This window comes from Neofelis nebulosa, chromosome 9, assembly GCF_028018385.1.
Source record: "Neofelis nebulosa isolate mNeoNeb1 chromosome 9, mNeoNeb1.pri, whole genome shotgun sequence".
In the NCBI taxonomy this organism is placed as follows: domain Eukaryota; kingdom Metazoa; phylum Chordata; class Mammalia; order Carnivora; family Felidae; genus Neofelis; species Neofelis nebulosa.
Window position 1 is genome coordinate 113,870,731 of NC_080790.1, and position 8,655 is coordinate 113,879,385.

The following is an 8,655-nucleotide window of genomic DNA, read 5'->3' on the forward strand; positions in this document are numbered from 1 at the left end:
CTGGGTTGTGGCTTGACTTACAACTTCTAGGCGCTAACTAGGACCCCTTGGTTTGCATCCACATGTTTTCCCCTCTGCTACCCCAGGAATGGGCGCGTGGATAGTCCCTAAGTCTCGGCCACCACACGGCCACTACCCTGGCATGTCCTTGTCTGGGCTGGCATGAGAATCTTATCTGGACAAAGAGTCAGGGGTTCAATTGCTGGGTGAGAGGGTCTGGTTATCTTTTGCACTACAATAAATTACCCTCAGCTCAGAGGCTTTCAACAACACTTTGTTTTACTCATAATTTTGTGGGTCGGGAATCCGGGAAGGGCTGGGCTGGGCTGCGTGTCTCTGAACTGTGTGTGTGGTGTCACTGAGACAGCTGGGGTTGGAGGTCCCCTTCCGAGATGGCTGACTTCTTCACTCATGTCTGCAGCCGTGATGCACCTGGTGTTCCCCTCTCTGTCTCTGTGTCCCTCTAATGGTGCCTCATCCTAGAGGACACCTCTCTGTAGCTAGCTAGACTTCCTCACAGCATGGCAGTCTCTGGGGTGGTTAGACTTTCTTCATGGCAGCTGGCTTGTCCCCAAGGGATCCTGCCAAGAAGGAGGAAGTAAAAGCTGCTGGTCTTTTTTTTTCTTCTTTCTTTCTTTCTTTCTTTCTTTCTTTCTTTCTTTCTTTCTTTTTTTCACACGGAGCGCTTCAGGAATTTGTGTGTCATCCTCGCACCAGGGCCACCCTAATCCTCCCCGGATCGTTCTTATTTTAGCGTATGTGCTGCCGAAGTGAGCACAGAAGCTGCCCGTCTTTGAAGATCTGGGCCCAGAAGCTGTCACAGCATCACTTCTACCCACAGTAACGGTCAGAGCAGCCACAGAGCGCCCCGAATCAGGGAGTGGGTGCGGGTGCCCAGACCCCACCTGTTGCCGGGGAGACTGTCGGGGAATCGGCGGGCGTCTTTCATACCCTCCGTTACATATTCAGCGTCCCAGCTTGCTCCCCAGATGGCGGCGCCTGCCCCCCCACTTCCGCGGCGCTAGCTCCACATCCCCACCCACACTTGGCCCCAGGCAGCCTGTTCCCCTTCTGCCCGGCAAATCGGCATCCCTGCATCTGGGTCATCTCACGCATGTGCAAGGATAAATGCGGGATGAAGTCCCAGAGGCAGATCGGCTCGGTGAACGGGCACGTGCGCTGGCCATCTCGACAGAAGCCACCCGCTCTTCAGTAGCCCCTGAGCGCCACCGCTCCACGACAGACGGAGACTCTGAGCACTTGCCACCGCCTCTACCCACCCCGCGCTGGAGCAGATCACCCTCCCTGGGCTCTCGGCTCTCGCCATGGACCCCACAGTCCCTTTCTCCACGCGCAGCTGGAGGAGGTCCCCTGGAGGCCCAGGTCAGATCCTGTGCCCTCCGCTGCTCGGAAACCTCTGATGATCCCCCACATTACTCGGAGTAAACCACTCCTCAGATGGCTCTGAAGCCCTGCGTGTCCGACCCCACGACCTCTCTCACCTGTTCCTTCTGCCTTCCGCGTCTCTGTCCCACCCGGGGCTCCTGGCAAGAGCTTGAACCTTCCAGGCATGCGCTCGTCTCAGGGCCTTTCCCTTCAAGTCCCTCCACCTGGAATGTTCTCTCCCTCTGCATCTCCTACTCCATCGATGCCTCAAACCAAACATCACCCCTCCCCACTCAGGCTCTCCCCACCCCCACCCCCCACCCCGCAGGAGTAGATCGAGTTGTATATCCACATCGGAAGGGCAGGGCCGAAGGATGTGATGGGGTTTGCTGGCTGCAAACCCTCCACAGCAGCCCAGCACCCTTCATTTAGTGGGGTCTCTGCAAATACATCTTGATTATTTGTGGAATTCAGTCACCATACCAAGGCGCCCCCCGCCAGCGACGTCCAGACCCCAGTAACAGGAAATAACCCAAACGCACTGCCAGACTCCTGTCCCTTAAAGTTCATGCTTCCCCTGCTCAAGAGCCTTCCATTGAAGGCACTTCCATTGAAGCACTGCTCAAGGATTTCCCATTACCTTGCGCACTACGTCTCAAACTGGAACCCGAGACCTTTTCACACAGGGCTAAGTGTTTCCCCGGATTTCTGAAAAGAAGTTCCTGGGTGAGATTTTCCTGGGACAACGTTAAGTTGTCCCCTCGTCCATTTTGGACTCCCACTTAACAACAACAAAAACCCACTAAGGAATGAAAGGTGTCTCACAAACCCGTAGGTTCACTGGTTGGGGTTTCTACCCATGTAAGGAGACTCATCGCAGCTCAGGGCCAATAAACATTCCAACTGATAACCTGAGCCGGGTTATTTCTCCTGGCTGAGCCTCAGTTTACCTATTGGTGGGATGAAGATAGTAACCCTCTTCCATATGATCTGCTTGCTAAGTGCCAGGCACAGCACCAGGCCCTGGGCACATTTTAACTCACTCGATCCTCACGGCCGCTGTAAGAGGCCAAGGCTATTATAATTCTACTTTCCTTTCTCAGAAAAGGAAACTGAGGCATAGAACAATTGGCGCATCTAAGTTTCTACAGCTTGGGAGAGGCAGGGCCTGGATTTGAACTCCCCACACACCCACTCCCAGGCTGGCCTCAAGGCCTGATATTCACTCCTATGGCATATTTTAGGGAATAAGTGTGCTCATGGGGATGGCCTTGCTGGAGGCAATGGGCGGAGGTGACCTTGTGCATGGGTGTCTATGACCAAAGTGAAATGTAGGGGGCTGAAGTTGTGCTCCGTGGAGCCCACGGTCACGGTCCCTTCCGGGCTCCCAGATGGCTTCTCAGTAACTTTTTACTCCCTATCATTATTAGAATGATTACCGTCAAGAGATGCCTGGGTGACCCAGTTGCTTAAGTGTCTGACTCTTGGTTCAGTTCATGGGATCGAGCCCCGCATTGGGCTCCATGCTGACAATGCGAGAGCCTGCTTAAGATTCTCTCTTCTCTCCCTCTCTCTGTCCCTCCCCTGCTTATGCTGTCTCTCTCTCTCTCTCTCAAAATAAATAAATAAACTTTGAAAAAAAAAAAAAAAGAATTATTATTAGGGCGCCTGGGTGGCTCATTCGGTTCAGCGACTTCAGCTCGGGTCATGATCTCACAGCTCGTGAGTTCGAGCCCCACGTGGGGCTCTGTGCCGATAGCTCAGAGCCTGGAGCCTGCTTCTGATTCTGAGTCTCCCTCTCTCTCTGCTCCTCCCCCCCACCCCACGCATGCTCTGTCGTCTCTCTCTCAAAAATAAACATTAAAAAAAGAGGGGCGCCTGGGTGGCGCAGTCGGTTAAGCGTCCGACTTCAGCCAGGTCACGATCTCGCGGTCCGTGAGTTCGAGCCCCGCGTCAGGCTCTGGGCTGATGGCTCGGAGCCTGGAGCCTGTTTCCGATTCTGTGTCTCCCTCTCTCTCTGCCCCTCCCCCGTTCATGCTCTGTCTCTCTCTGTCCCAAAAATAAATAAAAAACGTTGAAAAAATAAATAAATAAATAAATAAATAAATAAATAAAAAATAATAAAAATAAAAAAAGAATCACCATGAATAAAAGCAAACAACTCTTGCACGTTTACTGAGTGCTAAGAATCTCCTTTGCATTTTGAATCTCTCAACAGCCCTAGCACATTCAGCCCATTTTGCAAGCAATGAGACTGAGCCTGGTGGCAGAGCTAGGGTTTGTTCCTTGTGCCTTTACCCCCTCCTGGGTCCGTGGAGCACTTCTGTTTACCAAGGACTTCCATGCCATTATCTCATTCAGCTTCACGGCCCTGCCTTGAAATCCATCCTCCTATCATTCCCATTTTGCTGATGAGAAAACTGAGGTGCCGCGTGCTGCTCAGGGCCACACACAGTTCTTTGCAACAAACCTGCCCCGCCTCACCTCCCCCAGCAGCATCCAAGAGGTCACAGATGGAAGGGGCCCGATTTTATAGCACAGGAAGGAGCGAGTCAAGGCCTCAGGGGCAGTGGGCAGGGTTCTCCGGCAGATGCCCTGAGATCCTGATTACCGGAAGTGCCCGGAGGCACTCAAGACCAAGGAGGAGCCCCACGTTTGTATCTTCAAAGCCTCGCCCTCTGACTCTCCCATCCTCAGGGTGCCCCCGGGGAGGTGGGGGGAAGGGCAGCGAGCTGTCACTTTCACGGAATGTCCTTTAGCCCCGGTGCACTGGCTCCACCCGGCCTCTCCACCCCTGCTCTTCCCTGACCCCCATCTGCCTCCCCACCTGGACGGCCCCATGTCTGGGCTCCTGCAGCTCATTCATTCAGCAAACCATCACTGAGTGTCGGAAGCTATTTTAGGCCCCGGGGATACATTCAAGAATAAACGGTGATCCCTGCCCTGTAGTGTTGATAGTCAACGGGCAGGGAAGAGACAGTAAATATTAAATACACCAAGTAAAGCATATAGGATGTTAGACAGGTAGAAGGACCATGGCAAAATAAAAAATAAAGTCAGGCAAGTGGTTTGGGAATGAGGAGAACTCAGAGGGTTCAATAGGGCGGGCCTTTACTGAGAAGGTGACATCTGAGCAGAGACTTGAACAAGATGAGGCGGTGAACCAAGCAATACCTAGAGGAAGAGCGCTCCAGGTAGTGGAGTGCTGTCCACAGCAAGCGCAAGTGTCCTGAGGCAGAGGGTCCGGTGTATGAAGAGTAACAAGACCAGTGTGGCTGGAGAGGAGTAGGTAAAGGAAGAGGGTGGGAGACAGGACGGAGGAGGAAAAGGGTGGGGGACGGGACAGATCACACGTGGCTCATCATAAAGATCTGGCTTTTTTACTCTGAGTGAACTGGAAGCCAAGGGAAGGTTTGGTGCCGAAAAGGGACACTGCCTGCTCTGTGCCTTACAGGACGTGCCTGACTGCTGTGTCAAGAACACACTGCCGGGGAACCAGGGTGGGAAATGGAAAGTTCAAGGAGCCCTGGGAGGAGACCACTGCAAGAACCCTGGTAAGAAACCCCAAAACTCAGTGGCTTCACGCAACCACCGTTTTAGGGTGCTCGTGAATTCAGACCAAGCGTGGTGGGGATAGCTAGTCTCTGGTCCCTGGTGTCTCCGTTGGGAGACTCGAAGCCTGGATGTGAATCGACAGCTGAGGGCTGGAATCACTTGGAGGCCCCTGGACCAGGACCGCAAGCAGGACCTCCCCGGGTGGCCCGGGCTTCCTCACAGGATGGCGGTCTCAGAGCACTTGGACTTCTTCCAAACTCAGGGCTCCAAGAACAGGTGTTCCAGTGAACAAGGTGAGGCTGCATCACTGCATCACCCTTTATGACTCCGCCTCGGACGTCACCTAGATTCTGCCTTGTTTCATTCGTGAACGCAAGTCTCAAGCCCCCCCCAGACTCAAGTGGAAGGCACAGTGGACCCCACCTCTCAACGGGGCCATGTTCTAAAACTGCTACGAGCACTTAAAATCTTCAAGGCAAATACAAAGTTCCCCTTGTTGGCAGGAGGCACAGGGGAGAACTAGAAGTGGCAGTGGTCACCCAGGACTCACAGCCCAGGAACCAAAACTGTTACCTCTCAGGCGCACGGGCAGCCAGAGAGGAGCCCTAATCTGGCTTGGCTAGTCAGGGCAGGCTTCCTGGAGGAGGTGACGGCACAAGGTGAGTCTTAAAGAGTGAGGGACCGACCAAGAGAAATGGGAGAGGGCAACCGAGGACAAGGAGAGTAGGGACACTCACACTGGGAGGCTTGAGAGGTGGCTTGGGGCACTGACTGTCTGGACTTAAATCCTGCCCTGCCCCTTCTCGTGGGCAACATTGGGCAGGCCGCCTCGCCTCTCCGAGCCTCAGTTTACGGTAAAACAGGAGTGGTGATAATTGCACTGTCTTCAGGGGGAGGAAATGCGTGCAAAGTGCCTGCCCGCTAGATAGAAAAACCCCTCAAACTGTCAGCTCTGCCTGGGGAATCACGGATGGTGGTCATCTGGCTCAGGTTCCCTGGGTTCTCCGATGAGGAAACAGGCAGAGATTTTGCTCAACACCAAGTATAGAACCGGGGGGGACCTGAATCACACCCTATCGACCTGCCACAGCCTGACCCCTCCGTGTCTACACTCACTCCTCACCCCCCCCCCAAGTTCACTTGGGGGAGGAGGTGTCCTTCTTCCTTGTACCTGCCCTCATCCGAGAAATCTTGCGAGGCCTCCAGAGGGGATCCCCTGACCCAGAGGTGGATCCTTGAAGACGGGAGCGTCTCTGCCCTGATAAGGGCTTCCCCGCCCCCCACCCCTGCATTCTCCACGTCCCCGTTCAGCATGAGTTCCGGTAGATTTTATGGGCCGGCCACAGCAGACAAATGGAGAAGAAAAACATCCCTCTGGAGCTCTGCTCCGCTCTCAAAATCTGATTTCCGCTCAGCCGGAAGGAGGCTGGGCTGCTTTAACCCTCTGTGGGAGGGGACCACGGGGTCTGATTCAAGACCTTCCTAGCTCCCTGCCTTCCAACAACACAGACTCTTTCCTTCCCTAATGGCTCTTACTCTGCGCCTCCCCAACCCTGCCCAGGGCTCACCCTCCCCCCTCCCTCTCTAGAACTACCTCGAAGACCCCAGATCCCAGGTTAGGGTCATCAGCAAAGCGTCTGCTTACTGTGAGCATGTGATATACCAAGCGTCTTATAAACATGGGCCCTGGAGCAGTCGGGAACAGAGTGGGAAAGAACATGCGTGGGAGACTCAGACAGAAAGGGGGTCCAGCTTTGTCTGGTCTCGTTGTCAGATTTGGGGCAAAGTCCTTAACCTGGCTGGGTTCGAGCTTCCTCATCTATAAAATGGGCTTAATAATAGGATCTATCTCATAAGGACTGTTGTGAGGAGTCAATGAAAATAGGCATGTCACGTGTTCAGTATGCAACCCTCATAAATGATGGTTGATGTCATTGCCACGACCCCCTCCCTTCGCAAACCCGACGGGGTAGGCATCATCACCCCCCACTCCCCAAATGAGAAAAGCAAGGCTCTTGGGATATACCGTATCTGCTCAGTGTCTCACTCCCTCCAGTTATCATTAATCAGGACCGCAAGTCCTGAATGGATTAAATAATACTGTCAATCCTTATGTTTTCAAGTCTATTTACTTTGAGAGAGAGAGGGAGAGTGTGCATGTCTGTGCACGCATGCACGGGAGAGGCAGAGAGAGAAAGAGAGAGAGAGAGAGAGAGAGAAGGAGAGAGGGAACCCAAAGCAGGCTCTGCGTGGACAGCACAGAGCCCCACGTGGGCCTCGATCCCGAGAACCGTGATATCATGACCTGAGCCGAAATCAAGAGTCGGTTGCCTCACCCACTGAGCCATCCAGGCACCTCGCTGTCCACAAGTCCTTATTATTCAAAGAGTCCATACTAACGAATTTGCCTCCTCTCTAAAATGTACTTGCAACCCTGGGGCACCTGGGTGGCTCAGTCAGTTGAGCGTCCAACTTCAGCTCAGGTCATGATCTCACGGTTTGTGAGTTCAAGCCCCGCATCGGGCTCTGTGCTGACAGCTCGGATCCTGGAGCCTGCTTTGGGTTCTGTGTCTCCCTCGCTCTCTGCCCCTCCCCCACTCGTGCTCTGTCTCAGAAATAAATGAACATTAAAAAAAAATTTTTTTTTTTTTTTAAATCAACTACTCTCAGGCTTTTGGTGCTTTTAGGTGTGAGGATATTCCAGAGGCACTGGAGTGAGCTACAGTCACCGTTAATATTGCTGTGGGACAAATTACCCCACCACTTGGTGTCTTAAAACAACCATTTTCTTATGCTCACAGATTCTGTAATTCAGGTTTTGTAATAACGGGCACAGCAGGGAAGGCTTGTCTCTGCTTCCTGATGGCTGAGGCTTCAACTGGAAAGACTCGACAGCTGGGGCTAGAATCATACGAAGGCATCTTTACTCACATATCTGTCCCCTGGGCTGGGAGGACTGGAAGAACAGTACAACTCATCAGAAGCATCTCCATGTGGCCTGGGCTTCCTCTCAGCGTGGTGGTCTCCGGGCATTTGAACTTGCTCCATGGCAACTCTGAGCTCCAGGCAAGAGGGTTCCAGTGAACCGGGCAGAAGCTGCATCACCTTTTATGACCCAGCTTCAGAAGTCACAGGGGCGTCACTTCTGCCAAATTCAAGTGGTCGAAGGGGAAAGGACATAGACACCCCCCCCCCTTGATGGGGAGAATGGAGGTCATGTTTGTAAACCACTGGAGCTATTAATACAGACTTAAGAGAATTAGAGACTCAGGGGCACCCGGGTGGCTCAGTCAGTTAAGCGTCCGACTTCACCTCAGGTCATGATCTCACGGTTCGTGGGTTCGAGCCCCATATGGGGCTCTCAGCTGTCAGCACAGAGCCTGCTTCGGATCCTGGATCCTCTGTCCCCCTTTCCCCGCAACCCCCCCCCACTCCTCCCTGCTCTTTCTCTTTCTCTCTCAAAAATAAATAAACATTAAAAAAAGAAAAGAAAATTAGAGATTCAGGTCCAACTCTTGACCTGCTAGTCTCCTAGCCGGGCCATCTTGGGCAAATTGGTCAGTTCCTCAGAGCCCTGATGTCCGTTTCTGTCACATGATGGCAATTACAGCCCCCAGCTTCTACCATGGAGAAGACCAAATGAAACAATGTATCTGGCACAGAGGGCACCGTAGATGGTGGTGTTACAGACATCATTCATGTTGAGACCCGGAT

At 53.2% G+C, this 8,655-nt stretch overlaps 1 non-coding gene across 1 annotated transcript; it reads right to left on the reverse strand.

The window, feature by feature from the left end:
- Positions 1–671: 671 nt before the first annotated feature.
- LOC131486433 (U6 spliceosomal RNA) lies at positions 672–778 on the reverse strand. Its single transcript, XR_009249337.1, has one exon. It is a non-coding gene; the product is annotated as a U6 spliceosomal RNA (small nuclear RNA).
- Positions 779–8,655: the final 7,877 nt, after the last annotated feature.